Here is a 25,342-nt window from a genome sequence, read left to right as displayed (position 1 = left end):
ATATCATGTCCCTTACAAAGTGCTACTGCGTTCTTTTTTTTGTATGTTATGCAGTTACTGCAGCTTGCACCTGTTCACACAATATGGAAGTGCTGGTTAGGTTTTTTGTTTCTTCCAGAATGAACAAAGACAGAGACCCAAACGTTCATTTTTATTTGCTCATATCTACATCCACATACCTCCCCTTGATGAGCTCATGTGGGGGCTGATTGTGGGATGTGATGGGTATTTTAGAATTTATGAGATTCCAACTTCCAGGATATCTTTGCCCTTGGAGGTCCCAGGCGGTAGATATCTTTGTCGTGTTTCCTATCGCAATTTTACCTTTCGATAGAGATGAAATATGGCATGTACAGCATCATATATTGGAAGTTATTAAGTTGGAGGGGTTCTAATGGCCCGACGGTGATGTAAGTGAATGCGTTATGTCTGTCCCTTCTCTATGCCCTATGCCGAAAATATATCTCCCATAAATACTGGATCGATGCAAAACCCCAATATTTATATATGGACTCCGGAGACTGATTGTCTAACTGCAATTGTCCAGTTTTCTTTGATGAGGGGAAGCTCCTTCCTTGGAACAAAGAAAGCCCCTGCATTTCTCTGCCTCGGTGTAAACAAATCTCAGTATTACTGTCTCTCCTCAAAACATTTATCTGCTGTAATTACCTGGTCGCTGCAGGAGATCCCTGCTTTAAAGGAGGTTGAAGTGTCAGCTCTTCTAATGTTTCTAACTTCCTCAGTTAATTGGTTTCTCTCTTACCTAGTTGTAATTAATACCATATGTTCAATGTGAGGGTGAAATATCCCTTTCCTGTCTTTTCCTCTATCACACGTATCTCCTGCCACCACTCCTTGCCTGATCATTGGTTCCCAGTTGCTTATCTCTGAATACTGTGGGTGTATGTTTGTTCTGTCTCTCCTGCTATAGACCTGCCTCATTTAATGTTTATCTTGACCAGTCCACTACTGACCTCGGCTGTGTATACTGAACCTGTGCTGCCTGTCCTGACCCCGGATTGTCTGACCACACCTTTGCCTCTGTCCTCCTGTAGCTGGTATCCGTGTCTCTGACCCTGCGATCAGCTGCTGCAGAACTGGGAACTGCCCTGGAGTGGTACCTGGTGTCTACCGGCAATCCAGCCTATCCTCACCATCAGGCGCTCTAGTGAAGACCCGGTAGACATTTAGTTACGCCTCTCCAGGGTAAGTCCGGCCGGTGGCGCAGTGGGTCCACACCCACCAGTGTTACGTCGACAACTGTCTACCATGCAAGATAATCATGAAATTAGCATTTAAAAAAAAAAAAAATCTTTCCGTGAAAATGCAGTTTAATACTATTTGACCCCCAAAGAAAACAATGGGATATTGAACTGTCCAATAAAAACAGGAGGTGTGCACGGGACCGTATTTGTGTACCTTGTATCAGAAGTTGGAGTCACAGATGTAAGCTATATCTGAATAATGGCTCATTCAGATAGCAGAGATTTTCCTCATACGCAAAAAATGTTTTGAAAGACTAGAATATGTGAAAAACACATATACGGTAGCTCTCTTATGTCAAAAATGGACATCTGAATAGTGTCTAGAGCTCATGAAGGCAGACGATTTCTAGCATCTGTCCACATATTAGTCTACAGAACAGCGACCTGCAAACCTGTGGCTCCACGCTGCTCTATGTGTAGACTGTAACTGAGTGGAAGTACAAGTATTCACTCACCTTTATGATGTGTGCTCAGGTAAGGTAAAACTAATATATCACAAGTGAGCCCCGGCCAAATAACAGAACATTTACATATGTTCTCACTATATTGCAGTGACTTTTATAAAGACATAATGTTCCCTCTGCAGAGTATTTAAGGACAAAAGTAGCTCTACTGCTAATATGGGGTAAATCCACACTCGATGCTGGGGCAGCAACACTAATAAATACAAAGAGTATTGAAAAAGTATTAATGAGCACACCATGTACAGTTATGAAGAAAATAAATGAATGTAAACTTGCCGAAACCTCCATAGTGAATTCTTTCTAAAATGTCACAGCTGTTATTATATTGTTCAGAATTAGCACGGAAATAAAAAACTTTGGTTGATTTCTCCCCTTTGTTGCTATGGTGGCGAGATGCTAGAGAAATAGTTATTTTTGCTGCTGTCGCTGACTGCCACGCTGTATGTTTAATAGTTTTATCATTGCTGACTATAAACAAATGTAACCTCCTCTGGAATAACCCTAAATAATAAAGGACTATTCTGCCCCTGCCATTTGGTGATGTTCTATTACAGTATAACATAAGCAAATTGTGAGTATTTGATACCGCGCCTGAATTATCATTTTATCTACAACCCCCAATTCCGAAAAAGTTGTGACGCTGTGTAAAATGGAAAGAGAAAAAGAATGCAGAGATTTGGAAATCTCTTATAACCATATCTTATTCAAGACAGAAAATACAACTGATATCAGAAGGTCAAGATTAGACATTTTTCCATTTCATTTGAAAAAATAATTTCATTTTATAATTGACGGCAGCAAGACATCTCACAAGAGTAGGGACAGGGTCGTATCTACCTTCATGCAGCATACCATATTCTTTTTACAAAAGTCTGTAACCGTCTGGGAAGTGACGAGACGATTGCTGGAGTTTTGGGAGAGGAAAGTTGTTCCATTCTTGACTGACGTAAGATTCTCGCTGCTCCTCAGTCCTCAGTCTTTGCCGGATTTTTTGTTTCATAAAGCACCAAATGTTTCCCTCTTCTTTTGAGTCTTGAGTCCACCGGACATGGCGTCTGTGGTTTCTACAAATAATTTAAAATTTTGATTCTTCCAACCATAGAATAGTTTTCAATATTCCATATTTCCATATTCAATTAACTTTGGCTCAGAGAAGACAGTAATGTTTCTGGATTGTGTTGATAATGGCTTCTTCTTTCCATGATAAAACTTTACATTTTATTTGTACATTGAATGGAGAACTATTTCCACGCTCAATGAATCTTGGAAGTCCATGCAGTAATCTGCAGAACTGAATTATGCCTGTTTTTAATGCAGTGCTGCCTGTTGGCCCATAAATTACGAACATCCAATATTGACCGTTGGCCTTGTCCCTTTTGACTGTGGATTTCTCCAGAATCTCTGAATATCTTGATGATATTATGTACTATAGGTGGTGAGATATTCAAAATCTGTGCAATTTTATGTTGAAGAACATTGTTCTAAAATGATTCCCCAATTTCTAGACAGTTGTTCACAGATTGGTGAACCTCTGACCATCTTTGCTTTTGAGAGACTCTGCCTCCCTACCATGCTCCTTTCACACACAGTCATGTGACTTAGTTGGAAAAATAACCCTCTAGCAATTTTCTCAGAGTTCTCATTCATATCCCATCTGTATGCCCATTTTTTACATTCCTATGGCATCCGTTTTTTATATCAACAATTTCATAAATAATGAAAGGCAATATACAGTTTTTGTGTTCCTAATGGCAACGGATTTGTAAAAAAATGTATGCAATATGGATGGTAACCCGCATGTGACCTCTTTTTTTACACATTCATTGACTTATAATGGGCAAGTCTGATCAGTAATATTGATCAGCGCATGCTGTGATTTTTTTTTTAACCATTGGTCTGTGAGTTAAAAAAAAGTTCATGTGAAATACCACATTGACTTGCGTTGGTTCTTATTATGTGCGAAAACTTCCTGTTTTTCATATGGACAGCACGCGGCCCAATTATACTCTCATCTGAACAAGCCCTTAATGAGTTTGGCATGCCAAAGGGAAGCTATCGATAAAAAGTCAGGATATGATTTAACAGAAATCTCCACCAAAAAGGCTTGAATTTGCTCTGGTTAGTACTCCATACATAAGGCTGGTATAAAGAAAAATGGTGAAGATTTACTAATACAGGTCCACCAAAAGAAGCTAAGTCAGTCATAAAGAAGAGATTAGCAGGTGCCATATCCACCCTGCTGAGGAACATGCCACTTAGGAAATAAGCTTATACCTGTAGAAAGCTTTGATAAACCAGTCATATTTTGATTCAGGCATCTAAGTTTATACAGTTTGCCTATTTTTGCCTATAAACTTGCCATCTTATTGTGACCCACCTAGCTTACTGTAGTTCTTCACAGCAAACTCCACAACAGTACTTCCCTTCTTAAAGGGGAGTATCATGTAATCAAAGTTGTCACCTACTGTATGGATGCTATTGATAGGTCTTAATACATGGCACCAAGCCTTTAATCTCCGAAGCATCACGCGAGATCAGCCTCAAGTTTTTCAGAGGTCATCTCTGTTGTACATAACATTACATACAAACCCTATGACTCTAACACTGGGCATTATATTGAGGGCAGAATACACAGTCCATCTCAAGTAAATTCTGCTGTAAATAACTCACCATCACACCAGCATTTAAAAGCCACCGTACTACATTGTGGAGTACAACTCAAGTCCTCCTCTTTAACGAAGCAGTCCCAGAAAACCATTTATTGTATAGTTTGTTTGCAAGTTACTTATTCCAAATAGTAGTGATGTTAATTTGCTTACTAAGGGCTTTATTAGTAAACTACTATATGCAAATTGCAGAAAGTTTTTTATGGAACTGCTTCTTAAAGCATAATTAGCAGCACCATCGTAACAATATTCATACCCTCTACCATTAGAGGTGCGTTTCAGCTAGTTTACAGTTTTCTTTTGCAAACTGATTTACCTTACCATCTGCTGTCTACCCTTTCTCTTTCCTAAGGATTGTGCTGCCTTATACTGGTGGATAAAATACTTATTATTTTTTGTTTTACCAAAAAAAGCTAGCTTTAATATCTATATAGTTTGATATTCACACATTGCCTAGTATACTGTATGTGGCCAGATGGGCCTCATTAAATAATTAAAGGGGTATTTTAAGGTCATTAAATTGCTTTAATTAGTTGATTGGACATCATGAAAATAAGCCAGTTTGCAATTGACATGCTTTTTCTATCTGCTGTTATTCTCCTGCTGCGAGAGCTTTTATCTTACATAGTGTACGACTTGCTTCCAAAGCGCTTGGCCTCAAGACCCACCCTAGCTGAGAGTGTGCATTCCAGGAGAGGAGTTAACTCCTGACATCCCAGCCATACTCTCTCCAGCCCGTTGTTTTATATACAGCAGTCAGCTGCTCATCTCCTTTCCCCTACCTCTCAGCTCCTGGCAGTTTTCTTTATCAGTCCTGTACAATCAAAATCCATCTGCCACCTCCCCCCCACTTGCAGCTTCCTGAGCAGTTTTCCCACGGACAGACCACTAATGTGTAGTATCAGAATGAAGCTACTCATCGGAACTGTCACAGTAAGAGAAGTATCCACTCCCCCAGTCAACCTGGAAGTAAGGAGACTGCATAGCTGTGAGCTGCTGAAGAAACAGCTTAGGAATACCCCTTAAATTGTATTTTCATACACACTGTTGCTTCAAATTCCAGATGTAAATGTCCTCTCCTTTCTTTTCCCTTATGTCTGCTTTACTTTCCATGATTTAATTCTTCATCACCCTTTTTGACACAATTTGGACATTTTTTCTTTCATGGTTACCAGCTACAACATCTAAATGATACTGAAAAAATGTCTAAAACTGCAGAGGGCAGGTGTTGTTGGGCACAGAATGATGACCAAGCAAGTATTTCAGACTAAGAAGATTAATAAGTAACCAAGAAAAACATAATTTCAGTTACCCAAGTTCTATTATCTCAGGTTTTTAATTAAATAGTAACTAACTATAGCACGTTTTTACAAGACAGCAACTTGACACTTCTCAGTATATTACGTCAAAAGAAAACTGAAGTATAGAGCTAGTATGGCAAATAGCACTTTTAACAAATCATTAGCAAATGATTCAATTGGGATTCAATGATTGTGTCTGGAAATGTTAAAGATGAAACTAAAGGTTCACACACACGACTGTATTATGGACTGCTATGGTGTGATACTGTACCATTCACAGAACTCATAAAGATTTTTCTTCTCACTGATCCACAAAGAAAATCTGACAAAACAATTGCTCCTTCCTTTGACTAGCTACATGAGAGAAGGTGAATTATGCCTCAATCAGAACTCTGATTTTTCCACGTACAAGAAAAATGGACTGATTTTTTGGGATCAGACTTTGATCACAGCGTGGTCCTAGTGTCATCAGTTTTTCTCGTATCTGAAGAAAAAAAAAATCTCCACGATGTCATCCAAGTGCGATCCGACTTTTTTACGGACCCATAGACTTGTATTGCTGATTTTAATCCAACCCTTTCATCAATATCGGACATGTCTCTGTGATTTTCCATGGATATGTAAATGGCCCCATAGACTATGACAGGTATGAGTGCTATCTGAGAAAAGCACGGATAGCGCTTGTACGCAAAAATCGGCCATCTGAATGAGGATTTATGCAGAGTATAATTGATATGAGGAACTGTTATTTTGGGCTCAATCACATAGATCCAATGCAGCAGTTTAACCCTCGCTTGTACTAGAAATTTCAAATTAACTCCCAGGGAGGGGGTAAATATATATTATCTGCATCACCAGTGCTGTATGTCAGTGATAGTGCGCTAAACTAAGGGATCCAGAAGAAGCCATAACCCAAACATTCTTGGGATGCAGATGGCAAGGGGATAGGAGATGATTATCAATAATGACTTCCAAGTTCCAAAAACGGAGAAAAGGAGACAAATTTCATTTTTGCTCCTTGATATTTTGGTAAAATGTTGCCCTATAGCAGACGACCTTATCAATTTAATCATCTGTCTCTATTTCTTAGGTAAAGAATAAAACTGGACACAGCATTAATGAACAGCCGAATGTTCTATAAACCGTTCAGAAGAAAAACAAGACCCAACAAGTGAGGCGAATCTGAGCAAAACAGGAAAACAGTGATCTCAACCTCATGAAACATCACATTGGTGTCCTTGCTGACCCTTGCCTTAGCTGTTATTCTGCTTTAAAATGTATTGCTTGTTATCTTTAATTCAGATTTGCAGATGTTTTCATAACTTGTTTTGAAAATCCTCGTTAAATGCCTCAGAAATTGCAGGAAGCAAAGTAATTGGGCAATATTCTCTCAAATGTTTCGAAGGGCTTTATTTAAACAAAGGAAGCCCTGCTGCCTCCTCAGATGACAGACGGACAAAAATTGGACAAAAAAAAAATGTGTGGAATGTTCTGAATGTTTGTACACCTTTCTAAAGTAAGCTAGCTGCAACACGGGAAATTCATTGTATGGTAGACATTGGAAATAGGTGTCCTTATCAATGGGCAAATGATATAAATGTTCTTTTGGCATCTGGTATCAGTGATAACAGTGCTTTATGTGATTACCATATTTCCACAAGGTGTATACAATCTAGTGTCAACTATATGAAGGTCATCCTGCAATTAAGATGATTTACATTACTACACTTACAATGAATTTATTTGAAGATAATCTGAAGATGATATAATGAATTCAGAAGTGTCACTAAAGTATCGATGTGATTGTCTGTACGTGAGATGATCTTTTCCTGGTCTAGTAGGTTTGTATATTGTAATATGTGTACTAGTTTGACCCTCCAGTTCAGACTTTGTCAGATATTATACATAAAAACAAGTGTAATTAAGAGATGTGAACCATAAGATGAGACAATCTGATCAATAAAGATTTCCACCTAAACGCTGTCCTAATATCCAATATTAATCCATTGGTCGGAATCTTCTTTCTTGTCGATGGTTATTTTATAGAAGATCTATCACCGATTCTGACATAAAGTTCTGTGCAAAAAAAAGTTTTAGGCAGATATGCAAAAATGCTGCAAAGTAAGAATGCTTTCAAAAATAGAAGTGTTAATAGTTTAATTTTATCAATTAACAAATGCAAAGTGAGTCAAGAAAAGAGAAAACGAAATCTAATCAATATTTGGTTTGACCGCCCTTTGCCATCAATATAGCGACAAAGCAATAATTCTTCTACGTTCACTTTCTTTGGCATACAGTCTTTGAAGGAACTCGGCAGGGACGTTGTCCCAAACATATTGGAGAAACTAACCACTAGAGATGAATGATGTACCACCGGCAGCGCAGATTTAGCCCATTCTTCTCCAGCTTCACATGTTCCTCATACTGTGGATCTGCAGCAGCCTTTTATAAGAGTCTAAAGGGGCTGTGACTTCCCAAACCCATCAGGCGAGCATTACTCCTGTTTGTCTCCCTTGTTCTTCTCAGATAAGACCGCATTGCGCTCTTTGTTTTTCCAGTTTCCTTTTGTTTTCTATAAAAAAGATGTTCCACATGTATAAACATGTGTGGTCAATAGAAAGGACTGGCACATGATTTATGCTTTCCAAAACCCTACAAAGAACCAGAAGACATTCTTTGCGTGTGGAGGAAAGGCAATTCTAGTGGCTAAATAGGAAAGGGTTCTTTACCTTTAGAGCAGTGGGACTGTGAAATGCCCGACCACAAAAGGTAGTGATGGCTACGTCAGCATTTAAAAAAGGCTGGATGTTTTTCTTACAATGGTATTGAGGGTTATAAATAATCTATAAATGCAGAAATGATTGAGAAAGGTTGAACTTGATGGACCAGTGTCTTTTTCCAACCTATGTAGGGGGCTCAGAGGTCCTTAGTTTCTTAGATGATGTGGTGCTTTTCTCTAACATGTACAAGATCACTAGCTGCTGAAGCAATACAAGCACAACTGTTTCATAAGCATCTACAAGCATCTACAATACAAGCACAACTGTTTCATAAGCATCTACATCAAAGCAATACCGTAATAACAAAATACACTGTACATGTGCACACTGAAGTGATGACTTGTCATATATAAAAGGGTCAGATTGCAGAATTCATGGAACTCCACATAAATAAGTACAAGATAATGCAATACACCAGGGTGGCTTATCATACCAAGCCAAGTTTGGGAATTGAAATACTGCCCCCCATAAACTGGCTCACTTTAAGGCTATGTTCATATATTGCGAATTTTCAGCGTTTTTTTTCTGCAGCAAAACCTGATCTTTTGCCAGGAGGTATGTTCAGGATTTTCTTATTTTACTGCGTTTTTTTTCAGTCCTTTTGTCTCTTTATGCATGTACATAAAGTTCAGTGAAAAAAAAAATCTCATTTTGTTTCATCAGGTTTTGGCACAAAAAACGATGAAAGATTTGACATGCTCTATTCTGCAAACAACCATGCAAAGCACAAAATCCTGAACAAAAAAAGATTTGTGCATGACATTTCTGGAATCTCATAGACTTTGCTGCTACTGTAAAACACAGCTGAAAATTTTCATTAAAAAAACGCAAAAAAAACGCAATGTGTGAACATAGCCTTAGTGTTTCTGTCTGCTTGTAGGAAAACAAACAAAAAAAAGATATACACATGATCAAAATTGTTGGTACCCTTCGTTTAATGAAAGAAAAACCCACAATGGTCACAGAAATAACTTGAATATGACAAAAGTAATAATAAATTAAAAATCTATGAAAATGAACAAATGAAAGTCAGTCATTGCTTTCCATCCCTGCTTCCACAGAATTAAAAAAAAAATTAAACTCATGAAATAGGCCTGGACAGAAATGAAGGTACCCCTGAAAATAATGTGACAAAACGCACATGTTAAATCAAGTTGTGTCCACTAATTAGCATCACAGGTGTCTGCAATCTTGTAATCAGTCAGCGGGCCTGTATATAGGGCTGCAGATACTCACTGTGCTGTTTGGTGACATGGTGTGTACCACACTCAACGTGGACCAGAGGAAGCAAAAGAAAGAGTTGTCTCAGGAGGTTAGAAAGAAAATTATAGACAAGCATGTTAAAGGTAAATGTAATAAGACCATCTCCAAGCAGCTTGATGTTCCTGTGACTACAGTTGCACATATTATTCAGAAATTTAAGATCCATGGGACTGTAGCCAACCTCCCTGGATGTGGCCACAGGAGGAAAATTTATGACAAATCAAAGAGATGGATAATACGAATGGTAACAAAAGAGCCCAGGATAACTTCTAAAGAGATTAAAGGTGAACTTCAAGCTCAAGGAACATCAGTGTCAGATCGCACCATCTGTCGTTGTTTGATCCAAAGTGGACTTCATGGGAGACGACCAAGGAGAACACCATTGTTGAAAAAAATCATAAAAAAGCCAGACTGGAATTTGCCAAACTACATGTTGACAAGCCACAAAGCTTCTAGGAGAATGTCCTATGGAGAGATGAGACAAAAATGGAAGTTTTTAGCAAGGCACATCAGCTCTATGTTCACAGACGCAAAAATGAAGCACATCAAGAAAAGAACACTGTCCCTACTGTGAAACATGGAGGAGTCTCTGTTATGTTCTAGGGCTGCTTTGCTGCATCTGGCACAGGGTGTCTTGAATCTGTGCAGGGTACAATGAAATCTCAAGACTATCAAGGGATTCTAGAAAGAAATGTGCAGCCCATTGTGAGAAAGCTTGGTCTCAGTCGCAGGTCATGGGTCTTACAACAGAATAATGCCCAAAAACACACAGCTAAAAACACCCAAGAATGGCTAAGAGGAAAACATTGGACTATTCGGAAGTGGCCTTCTATGAGCCCTGACCTAAATCCTATTGAGCATCTTTGGAAAGAGCTGAAACATGCCGACTGGAAAAGACAACCTTCAAACACCAGACAACTGGAGCAGTTTGCTCATGAGGAGTGGGCCAAAATACCTGTCGAGAGGTGCAGAAGTCTCATTGACAGTTACAGGAATCGTTTGATTGCAGTGATTGCCTCAAAAAGTTGTTCAACAAAATATTAAGCTAAGAGTACCATCATTTCTGTCCAGAAAAAAGAGGCGAGAAGCATGCTGTGTGAAGGACCAGATGAACCAATGTGAATTAGAGACGGCCATGAGGCCACTCACCCGCTGGAGTTGTGCACCCCTGCACAACCCCGGTGACTGCCAAAGGATGGGGAGAGGAGACAAGGTGAGTCTCACCTCGTAGTGCGGGCCGGTGGACTTGCTGTGTGCTGCGGACCGCTGCCTGTGCCCACCGCTTCCGGGTTCCTGGTCGCAGACCACGTGACTTGGGACCAGATGCGCGTCACCGCAGGTCCTGTGAGTCTGAAAGAGGCGGCTCCCTTGCCGCAGGTCCTCGATTGATGAGTGGGAAGGAATTGCAGGGATGGTCATCATTTCTGTCCAGGCCTATTTCATGAGTTTAATTTTTTTTAAAAATTCTGTGGAAGAAGGGTTGAAAAGCAATGACTGTCTTTTATTTGTTCATTTTCATAGATTTTTTATTTATTATTACTTTTGTCAGAGTCAAGTTATTTCTGTGACCATTATGGGTTTCTCTTTCATTAAACGAGGGATAGCAACAACTTTGACCACGTGTATATTGTAAGGCGGCGGTGTTCACACCGTGTCTTAACTGAGGCAGTGACCCAAGCAAGTCCAAAATTAGTAGCTTTTATTCAGCAAAACTTACAGGTAAACAGAAAGACCTCCGGTTCGCAGGCGGGTTAACACAAGTCCGTAACAATGGTTGCCGGAGGAAACGGCCGCGCCGCTCAGAGCCTGACAGGTGCAGAGCCTTCCCAGGCGTGGGTTCAGCTACCTTTCCTGCTATGCTCCTATATATATATATATATATATATATATATATATATATGTATATATATATATATATATTGTGATGTAGCAGACATCCCTTTAATGGTTCAGTGTGTTTGAAGGACCATGTTCCTTCCCCTTTAACTGACTGGTCACATGACCGTGACATCACACAGGTCCTTGTGCCCACAGTTAAGGTCCTATCTGTGGATGTGTGTGTGTGCTGCAGTATATATAAATCCTGTGTGTTCCTGTGTGGGTGTGTTCCGGTGTGTAGGAGTTCCTGTGTGTTGGGAGCTCCTGTGTGGGCACCGTGTGAGAGGCACGAGGCTGTTCCCTGTGTGTGTGGGGGAACACCGCTCGTGTGAGGCCTGGAGAGGCCTGGTGGACTCCGGTGGAGGTGAAGCCTGGATCCGTGTGAAAGTGTGAGGGATGCCAGTAAGCCTCGGAGTGCCACACAAGAGGCCTGGTGGACTCCGGTGGAGGTGAAGCCTGGATTCCTCTGTGAGAGTGTGAGGGATGCCAGTAAGCCTCGGAGTGCCACACAAGCGTCCTGGAGGGTGAAGCCTGGGTATGATATATGTAATACGCCAGTAAACCTTAGAGGGAGTGACGGCTGGAGACCCCATGTGGGAAGCCGTAGAGCCTCAGTGGGGGCGTACGAAAAGGACTGTTACAGCTGAACCCGGCGAAGGTAATACTCTTGTGTTATGGACACTTACCTGGACATTGTGTTAGTATTACCTTGCGGAAGGCTGTAATTAGAGCCAAGTGGGCCGGTCTGCCACTTGGGCTCGTGGACATTATGTATGTGAACTACGGTTGATGAAGTGCAATAAACTGTGGACTGTGAAACACGGCAAAGTAGTTGCTGGTGTGCATTGATTGACGCAGCGAAGCGAGTATCCCCCTGGATAATAAGTAGCGCTGCCTTACATGTGGTTTGAGAGTGCGGGCAGCTGCAATCTGGTTGCTGGGAGCAACTGTACAGGTCGACGAGTGTGGTGGAGCATCTGGCTGCAATTCGGCGGGGTTGTGAAGGTCGTCGTCGCACTCAAACCTGGTTTGCTGTGGCTCGGCGGGGCTCACGAAGGTCAAAGCATCTGGCTGCAACTCGGCGGAGTTGCGAAGGTTGTCGTCGAACTCAAACCTGGTTTGCTGTGGCTCAGCGGGGCTCACGAAGTTCAAAGCATCTTGCTGCAACTCGGCAGGGTTGCGAAGATTGACGGCGCACTCAAATCCTGTTTTGCGGTGGCTCGGCGGGGCCACGAAAATTTTTTCGGGGAGAGCGGTGAAGTTCAAGTGTGAACAGTGTACCGTGATGGCTGTGAGCAAAGCAACAGAGGTGTCTGGAGCTATTGAGAGTTTGAAGGGCCGGTTGGGACCGGAGCAGGTATTTGAGAAACTCTTACTGGACATGGTGCAGGAACCGCAGGAGCTGTGGGCACCGTATAGAATGGCGGCTGTGGACCATTCTATGGACTCTCTGGGGGCGCCCGTTTTGTCCCAGAGTGCCCGGGGAGATGGTAAGAGATCTTGTGAACTGAGTCCTAAGACTGTCGCTGATGTTTTTTGTAAAAATTCCCTTACAGGTGTGGTTGTTAAAAAGGGGGCGGAGTCTAAAAAGGGGGCAGATTTTCACAAGAGCGTGGAGTGTAGAAAACTGGAAATTGTTGATGATTTTGGGTGGGTACCTCCTAAAAATGACAAGGTGACCGTTGATAATGGGGTAGCTCCAGTGGAAGGGGGTGAAGTCAAAGTGGGAGGTGACCTGGTAGTCCACAACATCATGGGGAGTGACACAGACCCCATAGCTTATGGTGACACTACGGAAGTAGAAGGAGAGGTCAGTCAGGAGGGGCTAGACGAGGGGAGAGAGTCCACCTCTCGTCGTAGACGGCGCAGGGGCCACAAACAGGTTGCTCCTGTACTATTTGCTGAAAGTGAAAGTAAAGAAAATGTAATGGTGTGTGCCATTGTTTCAAGTGTGGATCCTCCTTCAGAGGCAGAAGAGGAGGTGACGGACCTGGAGAACGTGTCCTCAGACCAGCGGAGCCTGGAGTCTGAACGGCAGAGGGTATACCAGGTTGTGAAGAACCTACAGCGAGATCTAAAGGGAAGCAACGAGGAAGTTGTCCAGTGGAAGGAGATGTTCCACGCAATTAAGGAGGACCGCCGCAAAATCAAGGAAGAGGTTTTGCAGTTGAAACTTGAGAAGGAGACGCGGCAGGATGGAGTTTCTGGACGTGATCAGGAACTAGAACGACTGCGCGAACAGTTCAACCAGGAGCTGTGTAAATCTAAAAAGGAGTGTGATGAACTCATGAGGGAGCTGCAGCAGTTCCAGGACCAAGTAAAGCCTCTAATGCAGGAGAAGGAGCGGCTGGAGGACTCTCTGTACCAGCGAGACCAGGCGCTATCCACCCTGAAAGAGGCAATAAAAGTTGAAGTGTCTGCTCATGACCATGAGGCAGAAAAGAGGTATGGAAAGTTCAATGAGGAACTGTAACAGAGTAAGAGAGATTATGAGGATCTCCTCAAGGTGAAGGAAAAACTAGAGGAGGATAAAGCGGATGCAGAGCAAGTGCGCCAAGTGGTTGAGACCACTCTGCAAGATATCCGTGAGGAGAATGATGATCTCCGGGGAAAGACCCTAGATCTGGAAGCTCAGGTGAAGGAGCTACAGATGTCCTGTGATACTCTCCAGAAGGCGGAGACGTACCTTAAGGAAACAGTCAGCAAGATGGAAGCTGAGCGAGAGAAGATGGAGGAGTCCATCGGAAAAGCCACAGACCAGGGCCAGAAGTTGACCGCTGGTGATGGGAGGTATGAAGCAGATACCTCGAATGATGTGGGCTCGGAGCATTCGGTGGATGTCGGAGCCGAGATCAAGCAGCTCAAGGAGTTGCTACAAACCCAGTGGACGCAAGAGAAGCGTGAGAGACTGGCTATTGAGAGCCGAGTGGGCTCATTGGAGACGGGGAGGTCTGAGAGAGCTCTGCTGCTGGAAGAGCAGTTGAAGCAGGAAGTGCTTCAGAGATGGACTGCTGAGAGGCGAGTAACTGAGCTGGAAGGAGAAGTTTTAGAGCTCAAAGGTCGCCTAGCAAAGTGTCACGTGGTGAACGAGGACTCCTTGGAGGAGGGAAAAGGCAAACAAGTTGCACTTACTCCCTTAGACCATGAGAAGGTGGACCTGAGGAGAGCTAAGAGTATGGTGTTGGAAGATAAAGGTGAAGTGGAGGTGGTCAAGACGAAAAGTTGTGAAGTTGTAGCTGTGAGTCTGCTCAGGGAAACATCCAGGGTGAAGAAGCTGGAAGTCAGTTGTCCCTGAAACCTGAGCTGGTTGATCGTCTGGAAACCACTGGTGAGACCGAAATGTCTCGGTACAAGTGCCTCGTAGATGTACCCGAGGACTTGAGGGAAGAATGCACCCGTGAGTTCGTGCATGAGGAGTTTAAGAAGGCCGTGGGAGCCTGTAAGGTGTACTTGACCTCAGAGGCTAGACAGCTGGTGGTCCTGTCCACGACTGAAGTCACAGTGAAGAGGGTGGCGATCCTGAGTGACATACATTGGCGATGTATTCGCACGAAGCGGTTTCTCCAGTTGAAGACGGAGCAAGCCGCTAGACAACTGGAGCTGATGAGAAAGGCTCACAGTCTGCGAGAAGAGGTCATCCGGGTGCCTCGTGTTCTGGTGAGAGAGCTCATTGGGAGAAATGGCCGAGCCATGCAGATGATGGTGAAGAAGTCTGGTGTGGTAAAAGTAAGCAGTCCACGTGATCGTCGGGACTGGATGCCGGATGAAGACGGCATGGTGTCGTTCTACGCTGTAGGAACGGAAGAAAGTCTTGCAGATATGAGCATGCTGGTGGAGTACCGAGTGACCTACCTGCGAGAGGTGGAAAAGTTGAATCTCGCTAGACTGCGAGTGGATAGACAGCATCATCTGAGCAGCAGAAGATGGCAGCCGTCTAGAAAGTGTGAGACCAGACAGAGAAAGGGCTCCCTAAATATCAGAACAGCTGAGGTTAGGGACCTTGCAAGATGTCCTGGGAGTGGGTTTGGAGGTAGTGAGACCTCCAGTGACTCAGGGTTGAGTGGCCCATACAATCGACCCAATAGAGGACGGAACAATGTAGAGTCGCACTGCTGTACTGACCGCTGGGAGCGGGGGAGACCTGACAGGGTTTCGACTGACCGCTGGGAGCGGGGGAGACCTGACAGGGTTTCGACTGACCGCTGGGAGCGGGGGAGACCTGACAAGGTTACGACTGACCGCTGGGAGCGGGGGAAGTCTGACAAGTTTACGACCTGGAAATGTGACTTGACGGAGTCAATGACATTGACAGATGGTAGGTCCCTAAGGAGTGGGCTAATGTCAATGACTAATGTTCCAGGGGCTGGACAACGCAAGGATCAAGTGCATGGTCTCAGTGTGAACTGTGGGATATAGACTGTTTGTGTATATTATGTGTTCAACCCCACAAGTTTGAACAGAGGGGGGGGGGAATATGTGATGTAGCAGACATCCCTTTAATGGTTCATTGTGTTAGGACCATGTACCTTCCCCTTTAACTGACTGGTCACATGACCGTGACATCACACAGGTCCTTGTGCACACAGTTAAGGTCCTATCTGTGGATGTGTGTGTGTGCTGCAGTATATATAAACCCTGTGTGTTCCTGTGTGGGTGTGTTCTGGTGTGTTGGGAGCTCCTGTGTGGGCACCGTGTGAGAGGCACAAGGCTGTTCCCTGTGTGTGTGTGGGGGAACACTGCTCGTGTGAGGCCTGGTGGACTCCGGTGGAGGTGAAGCCTGGATCCCTGTGTGAGAGTGTGGGGGATGCCAGTAAGCCTCGGAGTGCCACACAAGAGGCCTGGTGGACTCCGGTGGAGGTGAAGCCTGGATTCCTCTGTGAGAGTGTGAGGGATGCCAGTAAGCCTCGGAGTGCCACACAAGCGTCCTGGAGGGTGAAGCCTGGGTATGATATATGTAATACGCCAGTAAACCTTAGAGGGAGTGACGGCTGGAGACCCCATGTGGGAAGCCGTAGAGCCTCAGTGGGGGCGTACGAAAAGGACTGTTACAGCTGAACCCGGCGAAGGTAATACTCTTGTGTTATGGACACTTACCTGGACATTGTGTTAGTATTACCTTGCGGAAGGCTGTAATTAGAGCCAAGTGGGCCGGTCTGCCACTTGGGCTCGTGGACATTATGTATGTGAACTACGGTTTATGAAGTGTAATAAACTGTGGACTGTGAAACACGGCAAAGTAGTTGCTGGTGTGCATTGATTGACGCAGCGAAGCGAGTATCCCCCAGGATAATAGGTAGCGCTGCCTTACAATATATATTATATATATATATATATATATATATATTATATATATATATATATATATATATATATACACAGTGGGAGAAATAAGTGTTGAACACTTCACCAATTTTCTAAGTAAATATATTTCTAAAACTGCTATTGGCATGAAATTCTCAAAAGATGTCGGTAACAGCCCATCCAATCCACACAGGCAGAGAAATCAAAGTATAGATGTCCATAAATTATGTTTAATAAAAAGAAATGACATGGGGAAAAAGTATTGAACACACTTACTGAAATGGATTTAATACTTTGTTCTAAACCCTTTGTTGGTGATGACAGCTTCAAGACGCCTCCTGTATGGAGAAACAAGTCACAGGCATTGCTCAGGTGTGATTTTGGCCCATTCTGTCACACAAACACTCTTCACATCCTGAAGGTCCCGTGGGCTCCTTCTATGAACTCTGAGCTTTAGTTCCTTCTATAAATTTTCTATTGGATTCAGGTCAGGTGATTGGCTTGGCCATTCTAGCAGCTTTATTTTCTCTCTGAACCCAGTTGCGAGTTTCTTTGGCTGTAAGTTTGGGATCATTGTCTTGCTGAAATGTCCACCCTCGTTTCATCTTCATCATCCTGGTAGATGGTAGCAGACTTTTATCAAGAATGTATCAGTACATTTGTCCATTCATCCTTCCTTCAATTACATGAAGTTTGCATATGCTGAAAAACAGTCCCACACCATGATGTTCCCACCTCCAAACTTCACTGTTGGTATGGTGTTTTGGGGGTGATATGCGGTGCTTTTTGGCCTCCAAACATGGTATTATGGCAGCCAAAGAGTTAAACTTTGGTCTCATCTGACCAGACTATATTCTCCCAGTATTTCACAGGCTTGTCTAAATGTTGTTGCGCAAACTTAAGACAGCTCACTGGTTTTACCCATCATGAGATGTTTCTTGTGTGGCACCTTTGTAATGAGACACCTTTTTATAGGCCATCAGTTGAACCAGCTGATATTACTTTTCACTAAGGGGCAGGATTACTATCTAATTACTAATAGATTTCAGCTGGTGTTATAACTTTCCATGGCTTCTTGCCCCTCTCTGGCTGTGTGCCCACGTAGCATTTTTCAAGCGTACATGCTGCGGAATTTCCGCAGCGTAAACGCTTGAAAAACGCATGTATATCCGCACCCCATGGTCCCCAATGGCATTCCGCAATGTCAATGCCCATGCTGCGGATTTTTCCGCAGCGTATATGCTGCGGTCAAAAATCCGCAGCATGTTCATTAATTTTGCGGAAGCGCAGCGGAATCAATGTGCGGATGGTACCCAAGTCTGGATGAGAGGAGACTCTCATCCAGACCTGGGTACCAAAGAACCTGTAAAAAAAAGAATAAAATAAAGTTTATACTTATCTTCTGATGTTTTCCCTCCGTCGCGCTGTTGTCTGAAGGACCTGCCACGTCATTGAGTCATGTGACCCACCACATGACTCAATGACGTCACCGCAGGTCCTGCACACAACAGCGTGAGCCGCTCAAGCCTCCGGACGGGGCAGAGAATGCATCAGAAGGTGAGTATAAAGTTTATTTTTTTATTTTTTACCATTCTGAACAAGTTGTCAAGCACTTTTCCAAGTGATGCTTGGAGAAGTGCTTGATAACCCGCATGCGGAAATGCATGCAAAGACGCCTCACAAACGCTTCTACCTGGCGGGAAAACCGCATGTAATATCCGCATGCGATTTTCCCGCCAGGGAGAAGCGTAAAAAATATGCTTCAGGTCCGCAACGTGGGCACATAGCCTCTTGCTTCATGTGTTCAATAGTTTTTCAGTGTCATTTCTCATTATTACACATAACTTAATTTATGGACATCTATGGTTTGATTCCTTTCCCTGTGTGGATTGGATGGGTTGTTACCGACATCTGGTGAGAATTACAAGTCAATAACACCTTTAGAAATATATTTACTTTGAAAATAGGTGACGTGTTCAATACTTATTTCACCTGCTGTGTATTTTTTTATGTATATATACTTTTTTGAATGGAGAAAACAGGGCAACTTAAACTTTTATACAGTTTTATTTTATTTTTAAACATTTTTTTTAAACCTGCAATCACTTAACTGCTTATACTATAATATCAATGTATTGCAGTATATAATGTAATTGCGTTTCTCCTTCAGCTGAGTTTCACAGCAGGAATAAGATGGCAACCATTGGGTCCTTCAGCAGATCCCCAACTGCAATTTTAACCCATTGGCTCCCCGCGACTGCAACATTTACATGCTGCTGTCCGTGATTGATAGTGGCATCTAAACGGTTAACACTAGAGATCAGAGCTAACTCTGGCCACTACTGTTACAAGCAGATGCCGACTATGTAACACAGCCGCCATCTGCTGTGTATGAAGTGGACTCAGCTCCTGAGCCTGCTCCATACTCCGTACTCAGCGATCTGTGACAAAAATGTATGTTACAGGTTATTAAAGGGTTAAAATTCTGTATGGTATTAAAGGGGTTGTGCACTACTTTAGACTACCCCCCCAATGTATCCCCCCGGGGCCCCTAAGCCTTTTTGTAAATACCCTCTGTTGCTGATAATGCCTGTGAGCGGTGCTATCGGTGGCCGCTCACAGGCATCATGTGACCCCGCGCTGACGTCACGACAAGTGAGGCGTGACTCAGCGCTGGGGTCCCCACGGTGGTTGCTGGGTTGTGGGAGGGGTTATCCCCCCGCATTACACCCAGCATCCACCGCTCGCTTTCAAAATGAATGTGGAGAGGCAGTGCACGCGGTGGATGCCAGTGCGACGTGGGGGGTAACCCCGCCTACAGCCTGGCATCCACAGTGGAACCAGGAAGATAGTGACCCCCGGCTGCTGCCAGCACTTGTCGTGACATCAGCGGATGTCAGAGCCGGGGGTCACGTGATGCCTGTGAGCGGCCAGTGATAGCGCCACTCACAGGCAGTAAATGCAACACAAGGTATTTACAAAAACCCACAGGGGCCCCGTAGGGATACAGTGGGGGGGGGTTAGTCTAAAGTAGTGGACAACCCCTTTAAGAAAAAGCTATGCCAATATTCAATGCCATGAAATATAATTGAGCTTAAATTGCCATTGTGAACTGTCCAAAAAAGTGTGGCTGCTCCTGATGGGTTCAAACATTGAGAGTTAATAATAATAATCTTTATTTTTTATATAGCGCTAACATATTCCGCAGCGCTTTACATATATTATCGTCGCTGTCCCCATCGGGGCTCACAATCTAGATTCCCTATCAGTATGTCTTTAGAGTGTGGGAGGAAACCCACGCAAAAACGGGGAGAACATACAAACTCCTTGCAGATGTTGTCCTTGGTGGGATTTGAACCCAGGACCCCAGCGCTGCAAGGCTGCAGTGCTAACCACTGAGCCACCATACAGTGCTAACCACTGAGCCACCGTGCTTGAGCTGTGTGTAATATGATCCTGATAGTTGGGTCCGGGTATGGATGGTCCGTACCAACATTTATCTCTTATCTCAATCACAATCTTAATCTTTGTTTTACAAGCAATGTACAAACCAGATTCCCTAAAGGTGTAAATTACAAAACTGATGTTTTATTTCATGGATTAATTTTAAGAGGTTTTCCACTACTGTTACATTGATAGTCTCTTAGTATCGGTCATCAATGTCTGATCGGCCAGGGTCCGACACCCGGCACCCCCGCCAATTAGCTGCTATCCACTTGCTGAGCTGCTCCATCTACATGTAGTGGCCGCCGCAGGGTAGTGCACATCCGCCTTCTATTCAAATCAATACGTCTATTGACCTTCAGACCTACAGATCACTACCCATTCCTGCTAATACATGTGGGGACAAATGACACCGCAAGAAAGGACCTGGAAACCATCTGCAGTGACTTTGAAGACTTAGGCAAGAAAGTGAAAGAATTGGGAGCGCAGGTGGTCTTCTCATCCATCCTCCCAGTGGATGGCCATGGAACAATGAGGTGGAATAAGATTCTACAGGTGAACAACTGGCTACGTCAATGGTGCCGTCAACAAGGATTTGGATTTCTGGATCACGGAATGAATTACCTATACGATGGACTACTTGCTAGAGATGGGGTGCACCTTACGAAGACTGGAAAACATGTATTTGGAAGTCGCCTTGCTACACTCATCAGAAGAGCTTTAAACTAGAACAATGTGGGAAGGGAAGCAAAAGGCCAGAAAAAGCCATACAGCTGACAAATACTATTGAGATCTCTGCTACTGGAAGTGGAAAAGAAGAACAAAGACAAAAAAATCTAAATAATAAAAATATGGGAGGAAGAGAAACCAATCACAAACTAAAATGTTTTTATACAAATGCACAAAGCATGGGCAACAAACAAGGAGAATTGGAACTACTAATGCAGGAAAAGGAATATGATGTTATTGGAATCACTGAAACTTGGTGGGACGATACACATGATTGGAATAAAAGGTTAAAAGGATACAACTTATTTGCAAGAAACAGACTTGATAAACGAGGAGGAGGTGTTGCATTGTATGTTAGAAAAGCGTATATCTGCACAGAGATTGAAGCTTCAGAGACTGGGAGTTCTGTGGAAACTGTTTGGGTAAGAATACAAGGAGAGAACAACGGAAAGGACACCATTGTAGGCATTTACTACAGGCCACCTGGGCAAGCTGAAGATATGGATGAACTCTTTATGTATCAAATGACCAAGTTCTCCAAAAAATATGACGTAGTGGTCATGGGAGATTTCAACTATCCAGACATTTGTTGGGAATCTCTCTCAAGTAAAACTAACTGGTCAAGCAAATTCTTATCCTCTCTTGCTGACAACTTTATCTTCCAAAAGGTAGGGGAGAAAACAAGGGGATCTGCTACTTTGGATCTAATCCTTATAAACAGGGAGGAAATGGTTGAGGAGGTAAAGGTGGCTGGGACCCTAGGAGGCAGCGATCATGCTATTATAGAATTTTGGATAACTAGAGGAGGAAGACATGTGAAGACTCAAACTTCAAGGTTAGATTTTAGAAAGGCAGATTTTAAGAGACTCAGAAAGAGAATAGGAGGGATCCAATGGCTGGATGTCCTTAAGGACAAAAATGTCCAGGAAGGATGGGAAATTTTTAAAAATGAGATTCTCAAAGCACAATCGTTAACAATCCCGAAAAGTAGGAAGAATGGGAAGCATTTAAGGAAACCAGGATGGATGAACACAGAACTTAAACACATGCTAAAAAGAAAGAAAGATATGTTTATTAAATGGAAAGAGGGAGGCATATCTAAAGAAGATTATAATGCAGTCTGCAGATCCTGTAGGGCACGTATCAGGTTAGCTAAAGCTGACAATGAATTAAGGCTTGCAAGAGATGTCAAAAGCAATAAAAAAGGATTTTGGGGGTATGTCAAAAGTAAAAGAAAAGTCAAAGATGCTATAGGATTTTTACAGGATGAAAATGGAGAAATGGTAAGAGAGGATGTTGAGAAGGCCGAACTTTTTAATTCCTATTTTGCATCTGTTTTCTCTCAGAAAGAAAATGTAACATCAACTGATCTTCACTGTCCTTTTAAAGGAATAGAGGAATCCAAGTTATCTGTAAACAGAAAGATTGTGAGGGAATATTTAGCTAACATAAATGAGTTCAAGTCTCCAGGTCCAGATGAATTACACCCCAGAGTACTGAAGGAGATCGTAGAAGAAATTTTAGAACCACTCTCCATAATCTTTGAAAATTCTTGGAGAACAGGAGAAGTCCCAGAAGACTGGAGAAGAGCAAATGTTGTTCCTATCTTCAAAAAGGGGAAGAAGGTGGACCCAGGGAACTATAGGCCGGTGAGTCTGACTTCTATACCAGGAAAGATCTTTGAACAAATTATTAAACAACATGTATGTAAGTACATGGATAAGAATGAAGTGATTAACCAGAGTCAGCATGGTTTGTAACTAACAAGTCATGTCAGACTAACTTAATTTCCTTCTATGACAGAATCACTGACTGGGTGGATCACGGAAATGCTGTAGATATAGTATATCTTGACTTCAGCAAAGCATTTGACAAAGTATCTCACACCATCCTTATTGAAAAAATGACCAAGTATGCAATGGACCAGGCAACTGTTAGGTGGATTCATAACTGGCTTAGTGATCGGACTCAAAGGGCGGTTGTAAATGGCTTCACATCGAGCTGGATGAATGTCTCAAGTGGGGTACCACAGGGCTCCGTCCTGGGACCTGTATTGTTCAACATCTTTATCAATGATTTAGATGAAGGAATTGAGGGTAAACTGATTAAATTTGCTGATGACACAAAGCTAGGAGGGATAGCTAATACTAGAGAAGAGAGAGAGAGGATTCAAAAAGACCTAAATAAACTGGAGCAGTGGGCAGCAACCAACAGAATGGTTTTTAACAGGGAAAAATGCAAAGTACTACATCTGGGCAATAAAAATGAAAAAAGCATATACAGAATGGGAGGAATAGAGCTAAGCAACAGTACATGTGAAAAAGACTTAGGTATACTAATAGATCATAGACTGAACATGAGTCAACAGTGTGATGCAGCAGCAAAAAAGGCAAATACAATTCTGGGATGTATTAACAGAAGCATACAGTCTAGATCACGTGAAGTCATTATCGGTCTTTACTCCTCTTTGGTCAGACCTCATCTGGAATACTGTGTACAGTTTTGGGCACCACATTTTAAAAAAGACATAGACAAACTGGAGCAAGTTCAGAGAAGAGCGACCAGAATGGTGACTGGTCTGCAAACCATGTCCTATGAGGAACGGTTGCAGGATTTGGGAATGTTTAGCTTGCAAAAAAGAAGACAGAGGAGACTTAATAGCTGTCTACAAATATGTCAAGGGCTGTCACATTGTAGAAGGATCATCTTTATTCTCATTTGCACAAGGAAAGACTAGAAGCAATGGGATGAAGTTAAATGGGAGGAGACACAGATTAGATATTAGAAAAAACTTTTTGACAGTTAGGGTGATTAATGAGTGGAACAGGCTGCCACGAGAGGTGGCGAGTTCCCCTTCAAAGGACGTCTTCAAACAGAGGCTGGACAGACATCTGTCTGAGATGATCTAGTGAATCCTGCTTTGAGCAGGGGGTTGGACCAGATGACCCAGGAGGTCCCTTCCAACTCTACCATTCTATGATTCTATGATATGATTCTATTTTTTATGCCTGTGCTACTATTTTAATGAAGTCATAACAAATTATTTTTGCTTTTAATTTGCTTTGATGGATTGAAAAAAACTTATTTCACCATTTTGACATAAGGCTGATGTCACGCATCTGCGGAACATGGCAAGTTCTGGCATCAGAGGCTCCAGCCGAGGAGTGGTCGCACTGGCCCCCTGCCCGGGGTGGTCGCACTGGCCCCCTGCCCGGGGTGGTCGCACTGGACCCCTGCCCACGGTGGTCGCACTGGCCCCCTGCCCGGGGTGGTCGCACTGGCCCCCTGCCCGGGGTGGTCGCGCTGGCCCCCTGCCCGGGGTGGTCACGCTGGCCCCCTGCCCGGGGTGGTCACGCTGGCCCCCTGCCCGGGGTGATCGCGCTGGCCCCTGCCCGGGGTGATCGCACTGGACCCCTGCCCGGGGTGGTCGCACTGGACCCCTGCCCGGGGTGGTCGCACTGGACCCCTGCCCGGGGTGGTCGCACTGGACCCCTGCCTGGGGTGGTCGCGCTGGTCCCCTGCCCGGGGTGGTCGCACTGCTCTCTGCCCGGATGGTCGCACTGGACCCCTGCCCGGGGTGGTCGCGCTGACCTCTGCCCAGGTGGTCGCACTGGTCCCCTGCCCGGGGTGGTCGCACTGCTCTCTGCCCGGATGGTCGCACTGGACCCCTGCCCGGGGTGGTCACGCTGACCTCTGCCCAGGTGGTCGCACTGGACCCCTGCCCGGGGTGGTCGCACTGGACCCCTGCCCGGGGTGGTCGCACTGGACCCCTGCCCGGGGTGTAGGTCTGGAATGATGTCTATGAGCCGCTCAGTGACATGCGCCGTCCTAAGCCGCACATGCTACTTGTACAGCCCCGTACACACACCCGTCCCGCACTGCCAGAGCTGCTCCCCTCCTGCTGCACCGGGTAGTGGCAGCTTGCACACTTTCCTGAGCCACAGCCGAGTGTGTGACCCCCCCGGCCCGTGTGAGCTTCTCCCTCCCGCAGCCGTCGCTCTCCAGACTGTTGTTTACTTCTTACCACAACCAGGCGATAAACCCCTCCCCTCTCACCAGAAGGAACGGACAGGGAGACACCCAAACCCACCAATCACAGGCTGCCAAACCTTAACTGCTCCCGCTTTCAGCCAATCACTGCCCGGCGAGTGCCGCCGTGACCACGCCCTTTACTACTGTATGCCTATTAGCAGACTCCCGCGCTCCTCCCCCAGAGCCGCCAATCAGGTCGCTGTTTACATCCCAAAGCGT

The 25,342-nt window shown here is 44.0% G+C and overlaps 2 long non-coding RNA genes across 3 annotated transcripts in view; one reads left to right on the top strand and one right to left on the bottom strand.

Annotated features, from left to right (window-relative positions):
• LOC141153198 (uncharacterized) overlaps nt 1–7,643 on the top strand; it is a 73,445-nt gene extending 65,802 nt beyond the window's left edge. For both annotated transcript variants that reach the window (XR_012247258.1, XR_012247257.1), the window contains one exon: nt 6,787–7,643. This is a non-coding gene — a long non-coding RNA (uncharacterized lncRNA). The remainder of the gene's footprint in view (nt 1–6,786) is intronic.
• Nucleotides 7,644–7,840: 197 nt separating this feature from the next.
• On the bottom strand, nt 7,841–25,173 carry LOC141154742 (uncharacterized). Its single transcript, XR_012247467.1, has 3 exons — nt 25,116–25,173; nt 10,964–11,205; nt 7,841–10,204 (listed from the first exon to the last, which is right to left on the bottom strand). It is a non-coding gene; the product is annotated as an uncharacterized lncRNA (long non-coding RNA).
• Nucleotides 25,174–25,342: the final 169 nt, after the last annotated feature.

The sequence above is a fragment of the Phyllobates terribilis genome, unplaced genomic scaffold, assembly GCF_046119375.1.
Source record: "Phyllobates terribilis strain yellow unplaced genomic scaffold, ASM4611937v1 Scaffold_7__3_contigs__length_470593459, whole genome shotgun sequence".
Taxonomy (NCBI): Eukaryota; Metazoa; Chordata; class Amphibia; order Anura; family Dendrobatidae; genus Phyllobates; species Phyllobates terribilis.
The sequence above is the reverse complement of the archived record's forward strand: the minus strand, read 5'-3'. Positions and strand labels throughout refer to the sequence as shown.